The sequence below is a fragment of the Staurois parvus genome, unplaced genomic scaffold, assembly GCF_062004578.1.
Source record: "Staurois parvus isolate SC_StPar_1 unplaced genomic scaffold, SC_StPar_1.0 ptg000170l, whole genome shotgun sequence".
NCBI classification, from domain to species: Eukaryota; Metazoa; Chordata; class Amphibia; order Anura; family Ranidae; genus Staurois; species Staurois parvus.
The window spans coordinates 7,142,827-7,151,354 of NW_028317966.1; positions in this window are offsets into that span (position 1 = coordinate 7,142,827).

Here is an 8,528-nt window from a genome sequence, read left to right on the forward strand (position 1 = left end):
TATTATTATTATTACATTACACAGTAAATCGTTATTATCCTATTCAAAACAAATATCCAAAACAAAACATTTTTTATTGATCGTAGAAGGGGTAAATCATTTGTCATGTTTCAGTAGCTGTGTTCCAGGGTTGCCAACCGTCTGTAAATTTACAGTTTGTAAAAATCGTCCGATTGTTAATTGTCTGTAAATATTCGTTACGGATAATGGCTACATGCCCTTAGTGCCTGCACTGCCCTGTACCCGAGCAGTCTTACGGAGGAGGAAGGTCAGTGACAGCTCCAGCCAGGCCACACACAGACTGTGAGAGGATCACTGATGTAATGGGGAGTTAATTCACTAAGATAAGGGGGGACACTGATATAAAGGTTTCCCCTTATACTGTATTAGTAACCCCCCTTAGTTTAGTGTATTCACTCTGTGAAAAGTGGTCTGTGGCCAACAGAGTTCCCCCCTCCCCACACCAGAGTTCCCCTTTACATGAAGGTCAAGTTATTATAACCCAGCCCAGAGTTTCCCCTTTACATCAGAGTCTGCAGGATTCCTTCTTACAATGCAAGGACAAGGGGGAACTCTGTGGACCCTGATGTAAAGGGGAACTCTGATGTAAAGGGTATTAATGCCGACCTTGATGTAAGTGGGAACTCTTATCTAAAGGGGAATGCTGCAGACTCTGATTTAAGGGAGGTTATCTTTCACACCAGAGTCTGCAGCATTCCCCCTTACATCATGGTCCATGTTCCCCTTTTCATCAGAGTTCCCCTCTACATCAAGGTCCACAAAGTTTCCCCTTGCACTGTAAAGGGGAACCCTGCAGACTCTGATGTAAGGGGAAACTCTGGGATGAGTTGTAATAACTTGACCTTCATGTAAAAGGAGAAATATGTATTTTGCCTTTTGTTATACCTTAAACACATTGCTAATAGCACTAGCTACATGTTTCATACTTTCTCTCACACTTCAACTCTACTCTTGTACAGTACAGTATATAGGGGCTACAATAGGCTATTAGGTCAAATTTAGGGTACTTACTGCTTCCATTTAAAAATATATATTTAATTATGTATTAGGCCTCATGCTCATGGGCATTTGCAAGCATTGCATGTCTAGCATAAAACTCCCATTGCTTTCCCATGCCTGGTGAACGGCTGCTAAGGTGTACAGCCTGCCATACAAGTGAATGGCTGAATGCAACCTGTGCATGCACATACAACTTACTGTATTTCCTGAAGTGCATTAGGGAAATCTCACCCTTCTCCTCCTCATAACTGCGGGGGACATCTCCCCGAATCCGGGCCCTCCACCACCTCCCTCACCCGCACAACACCCTCCCGCCTCCACGTCCTGCTGCAACTTAGTATCTGTCCCCCTGCTCCCTAAAATCTCCCCCCCGTTTTCATGTGCACTCCTGAACGCCCGATCGGTGTGCAACAAGCTTACCGCCATCCACGACCTCTTTGTTTCCCGTTCCCTCAACCTCCTAGCGATCACGGAAACCTGGATCCAGCCCACTGACTCTACCTCCCCTGCTGCACTCTCCTACGGAGGTCTCACCTGGACCCACTCACCCAGGCCCAACGGTCGTAAAGGTGGTGGGGTTGGTCTGCTCCTGTCACCGCAGAGCACCTTCCGAGTCCTCCCAAACCCCCCCTCCCTATCCTTCTCCTCCTTCGAGGCCCACTGCGTCCGACTATTCTCCCCAACCCCCCTGAAGATTGCTGTGATATACCGGCCTCCTGGATCCATACCCCGCTTCCTGGATGACTTCTCCTCCTGGCTACCCTTCTTCCTCTCCTCTGAGCTACCCACCATCATCCTTGGGGATTTCAACATCCCTGTCAACCTCGACAACCCGGACACAGCCCGTCTCCTCCACTTAACCTCCTCCTTTACACTTGCACAGTGCATACAATCCACCACCCACTCCGACGGTAATATCCTTGATCTCGTCTTCTCCAACCGCTGCGCTCCCCACAACCTCACTAACACCCCCTTTCCTCTCTCTGACCACAACCTGATTACCTTCTCTATCTCCTCGTCCTCCAACGCCTACCCCTCCAAATGTCACACTACTACCAGCCGTAACCTCCGCAACATTAACCCTGCCTCCCTCCACTCTGCAGCTGATCAACTCCACGACCGCATCCTCCCCCTGTCCTGCCCTGACTTGGTTATGACTGCCTACAACAACGCGCTGTCAACAGCCCTTGACTCACTTTAACCACACGCAACATCAGACCCCGACCGCTCCAGCCCTTCCAGACTGATCACACCAAAACCCTCAAACAACACAGTCGTGCCCTGGAGCGACTATGGCGCAAAACCAAATCCCAACAAGCCTTCACTCGCTACAAATCTGCCTTCCACACCTACACCTCCTCCCTCCATGCTGCCAAACAGGCCTACTTCTTGACCCTCATCAAGGCCCTCTCCTCCAATGCTCGCCGACTATTCTCCGCCTTCAACTCTCTCCACCCCCACCTCCACCCAGCACCTCACTCACTGCCCTTGAGATTGCCAATCACTTCAAAAACAAGATTGACACAATTCGCAAGGACATTGCCGCAACTCACACGCCCTCTCAACCCTTCCCCTCTCACACAGCTACCCCCTTATCCCCCCTCCCCCTCGACATAACCCGCAGGGACTTCGTCGCTGCTCAAACTCTCTCCAACCCCTTCACCCTCACTCAGCTACCCCCTCATCACCCCTCTCCCACGGCCCCACCACTGCTCTGACCTCCTCTTCCACCCCACCCTACATTCCTCATACTGAAGCTCCCCCAACACTCTGCACCTTTGACCTTACTACCATCGAGGAAGTCTCCAAGATCCTCTCTGATGCCCGCCTCACCACCTGCCCCCTCCACCCTATCCCCTCACAACTCCTATGACCGCCTTCCCCCTCCATCCTACGCTCCCTCACCCACATCTTCAATCTCTCCCTCTCCTCCGGCACTTTCCCCTCCCCTCTGAAACATGCACACATCACCCCCATACTTAAAAAGCCCTCCCTGGACCCCAATGACCCGAACAACCTCAGACCCATCTCCCTGCTCCCATTTACATCTAAACTCCTCGAGCGCCTAGTCTACACCCGCCTATGCTCTCACCTCAACGACAACAACCTCCTCGATCCCCTACAGTCCGGCTTCCGTCCCCTACACTCCACCGAAACTGCCTTACTCAAACTCTCCAATGACCTGCTAACTGCCAAAGCTAATGGCCACTATTCAGTGCTCCTACTCCTTGACCTCTCTGCGGCCTTCGACACAGTCGACCACCCCCTCCTCCTCAAAAAACTACACTCCCTCGGCCTCAGAGATTCTGCTCTCTCCTGGCTCTCATCCTACCTGTCACAACACTCCTGCAGCGTTACCTATAATGCTACCACCTCCCCCTCACTCCCCCTCTCTGTTGGGGTCCCTCAAGGCTCTGTCCTCGGGCCCCTTCTCTTCTCCATCTATACCTCCTCCCTTGGCCAACTCATACACTCTCACGGCTTCAACTACCACCTCTATGCCGACGACACACAAATCTATCTCTCAACCCCCCACCTCACCCCCTTGGTCTCAGCCCGAATCACACACCTACTGAGCGACATATCAGACTGGATGTCACTCCACTTCCTTAAATTGAACCTCTCCAAAACTGAGTTTCTTGTCTTCCCCCCAGCCCGGACACCACCGCCCATTGACTTCTCCGTCACATCCAACAACGCTACCATCAAACCCGCCCTGCAGGCCAGAGTACTTGGTGTAATTCTGGACTCCAACCTATCCTTTCAACCCCAAGTCCAATCTTTAACTAACTCGTGCAGACTCCACCTCCGCAACATCGCCAAAATACGCACGTTCCTAACCCCAGAAACCACTAAACAGCTCATCCACTCCCTCATCATATCACGACTCGACTACTGCAACTCCCTCCTCACTGGCCTGCCTCGCCGCTGGCTATCCCCGCTTCAGTCGATCCTGAATACGGCTGCCAGACTCATTCACCTTTCCAACCGCTCTGTCTCCGTCACCCCCCTCTGCCAATCCCTCCACTGGCTTCCGATTGCGCAACGGATCAAATTCAAAATCCTAACGCTGACGTACAAAGCTGTCCACCATACTGCCCCGAACTACATTACTGACCTAATATCCAAGTACCGCCCAGCACGCACACTCCGCTCCTCACAAGACCTCCTTCTCTCTAGTTCCCTGGTCTCCTCCTCCCATGCCCGCCTCCAGGACTTCTCCAGGGTGTCACCCATCCTCTGGAACTCCCTGCCCCAACCTATCAGATTATCACCTACTCTCCTCTCCTTTAGGCGCACCCTGAAAACCCATCTCTTCAGGGAAGCCTACCCCACCCCCTGCTAACTTCTCCACTCTTCCTACCACTACATCCCCCACAGCTATCTCCTCCTGTGCCACCACCCCCTCCCTCCTAGATTGTAAGCTCGAAAGAGCAGGGCCCTCAATCCCCTCATGTTTTGCATTGTATTGGTATTGTTCTGTCACATGTTCTGTCCCCCTTTGTAATGTACAGCGCTGAGCGAACTATTGGCGCTTTATAAATACTGTATAATAATAATAATAATAATGTGCATGCGTAGATACACACCAATGCACAGAAGCATCACATTAATTTGTGTTTTTATATCAGCCTGGAGTTCAGCTTTCACAACAGCCATATTTTGTATATAAACAGCCTACTTGTGTCCTTGTACATAATTGACCTGAAGAGCAAATGCAGGTTATTGTTAGCATGGGTTAAATGCTAAAGTTAACAGAAAGCAATATAATTGTACAGTTCACTTAAAAGATCACTTATCCCTCTTTATATGGGGTGTGCTCTAGAGAATCTTGATCTGGTGCCTTGACATAAGAAAGGGTGTTTTGATAATGAAGCTGATTCCACTGCTATCTTTTTCCCAATTGACAATATATCTGACCTGGCCTCCTCAATAACTGCATTTCTTTAAATATTTGTTATATGTGACCTACATGTTCAGTCGTGGACTCAGCCTCTTTGAATTGCTGTAACTATCTGCTTGTATGTGCTATACCATGTCTCTACTATTCCATTGGATGTAATGTTTTATATCTCCTGTATTTTCTGAATATCTTTAAATAAAGAATGCTTAAAATATCAAATAACTCAAAACTGATATAATAGTTGAACATGTTGCCTGGTTGATTGAGTCAAAATTCTACTTTCTTGTGTCGTGGTCACTACAACAGTGAGATCTTCTGTTATAATTCTTAACTTTGTTCCTGGCCACCTTTCCATGTTTGCGAGCTTCCCCCACTTGCCCTCCTGTGTTCTCACCATGTCAAATGCACCCCTGGGGAAGACTACAAATGGCCATGCCAAACCACATTGTGCTCTATTAAGAAGACAGTCCTAAGCAATGATGTGGGCAGCATAGTGGCTAAATGGTTAGCACTTCTGCCTGGCAGTACTAGGGTCGTTGGTTTGAATTCCAACCACAGCACCTCCTGCCTGGAGTTTGCATGTTCTCCCTTTGCCTGCGTGGGTTTCCTCCCACACTCCAAAGACATGCTGGTAGGTGAATTGGCTCCTGTCTACATTGGCCCCAGTATTTGCATTAATGAAAGAGAGTTGGAGACCCCTTGAGGGCAGGGACTGAAGTAAATGTACAATATATATGTAAATTACTGCATAAACTGACAGCACTATATACCGTATTTATTCGAGTATAACGCGCAAAATTTTCTACCAAAAAAAGAAATCAAAGTTTGGGTGCGCGTTATAAACGAGGGCTGGGGTGGGGTGACGCAGTGGCGGCCGATCCATTGAGGGCGCAGGCGCTCACTGTACGCGAGGGCGAAGAAAAAAAAACTTCCCCTGTGCCGGCCCCGCCCCTTTAAGGGGCGGCGAAAACAGGGGATCGTTTTTTTTTTTTCTACGTCCCCTCGCCGCGTACAGTGGGCGGCCCGAACTGGCGAGATGCACTGGTGGGGTGACGCAGTGGCGGCCGGTCCATTGAGGGCGCAGGCGCTCACTGTACACGAGGGCGAAGAAAAAAAAACGTCCCCTGTGCCGGCCCCGCCCCTTTAAGGGGCGGCGAAAACAGGGGATCGGTTTTTTTTTTCTATGTCCCCTCGTCGCGTACAGTGGGCGGCCCGAACTGGCGAGATACACTGGGGGTGAGAATTCTTATCCGCTGTAACATATGGTCGCCTCTTCATTTCCTTTCCTCGCCTTGCCCACACGTTACGGTAAGCATTGCTGTTTTGCACAATTCAGTGTTCTTCATATTTTTGGTTCTTCAAAAAGTGAAACAAAATTTTATACCGATTTTTAATCGAAAATTAGGGGTGCGCATTATACACGTGTGCGCGTTATACTCGAATAAATACGGTAAGTACCTGAAATAAATTAATGTACAGCCTGCACTGAAGTCAGTTCATGTAGACAGTAAGTGGCACTAAAAATTGAAAACAGTTGTAGTGATAACCCACCATAAGGCCACTGGATTTTTTGGTCCCCCCCACAAGCACATTCAGGCAACAGGAATTTTACAGCATTCACTCAGTAGTCAAAAACCAGTCCTGGGTGCTTTTTTTTTTTTTTTTAATTATTAATTAGGGGATAATCTTGGCTAGGGATGGGAAGATATGGGATACTTGAAAACAACTTGAGAACTTGAAACTGTCTCTAGCTACCAGAAAATCACTAGGCTGTCCTCCTGACAGCTGTATCAGTTCAACAGGTAATGAAGGATTGCAAACACTGAATGCAGGTGCTGTCTATTCTGTAGAAAAATGCCAAGGCACCTGGCTGTTCCTTAGATTCCCCAAGAAAGAGGTGTAGAGTAGTTGTACTGGCTTTAAATGGCACTAAGCTATCCCTTGTCAGTAAGTAAGCTGGGTATTGCACCTGGCTGCTTCTCCTGTAACAGGCTCTGGGTTGTAGTAGTTGAAGCTACTCACTAAGTCCCTTTGGTGAATCCTGAAGCACATTTGACTGCTGAACAGGGCTCCTGTGGACATGTCCCAATGGGGCCCAGTATGGTTTCAGCTAAGCCTAGCTGAGGCTCGAAGGGTATGTAGCTTCCTCTCTCTCTCCTTCTGCCCAGGGGCAGGGTCCTCCAGCATAGGGGTCCATTCCAGGCAACTGGACCCTGGACTCTGCTCCCGCATGGACAGGCTCCAGAATATGTATGTCCTGCTCTGCACCTTCTGGGCCATGTACCCCCCCATGGATTGGAGGAGACTACAGAAATATTCAGGCCTCATCTCTGCTCCTCCATCCTCTACGTTCTGGAAGCCTCCAGCAGTTCCAGAAGCCAGGATGAGGCAACAGAGACTAAGCCCTTGGAGCTCTGCCAACTAGCACTATACAAATTAACTCCAACTGAATGATCCTACACTGTACACAGTATTTTATGAAAACAGAAACATAGCAGTTGTTTTTGATACATGATGCATTAGCAGTCTAAATGTCATCTAGTTAGGGTTTAGATCCAACGTTATATTATAATATAATTCAGTCTATTATGAATGCTGCTGCTAGACTCATATACCTTACCAACCGATCAATGACTGCTGCCCCTCTCTGCAAATCCCTCCACTGGCTTCTACTAACTCATCGTATAAAATTCAAAATACTAACCACAGCTTACAAAGCCATCCACAACATCCTAGCTACATCACCAACCTCATCCACAGATACCGCCCAAATCGCCCACTCTGCTCCTCCCATGATATCTTCCTCTCTAGCTCCCTCATCACCTCCTCCCACGCTAGGACTTCTCCAGAGCGTCTCCCATCCTCTGGAACTCCCTACCACAGCATGTTCGGTCAGCCCCCACCCTGTCTGCCTTTAGCTGATCTTTGAAAATTCACTTCCTCAGGGAATCCTACCCCACCTCCACCTAAGAACAGTACTTGAATCTCCTCCGCCAGATCATCTCCCGCAGCTATCACCTTTTGTATCACCTCCCCCTTCCTTTAGATTGTAAGCTCCACAAGCAGGGCCCTCCTATTCCTTCTGTACTGAAATGTATTGTAATTGTACTGTCTCCCTTATATTGTAAAGCGCTGCGCAAACTGTTGGCGCTTTATAAATCCTGTATAATAATAATAATATTAAATCAGCATCACATACATGACTTCCTATAAAGGCCTACTGTATATGGCATAGTGACAGAAATAACTCATACATAGACTCATGTGCAGAGGTGTTTGAATCAAGAACTATATGATTGTTACCTAAAACCACTAGTCAGATTTTCCCATGAAGCAGACTTGAATTAAAAAAGCAAAGATTTGTTATGGTATAGGGAACATCTTGAAATGTTAATTGTGCCTAAGCAGTGCCCTGAAAAATCCATGGTTTGTCTGTAATTCTTCCTGAAATTAGCAATGTACTTAATACGTGAGGGTGCCTAGGCACCTGTGGCTTCAGGGTCATAGCTGTATATTTCCAGTATGAGATCTAAGTTTTTGATGCCTTTGACCACTGGTGCCAGAAGATGTGCAGTGAGATTAGGCCATGCCATACTACTCTGTT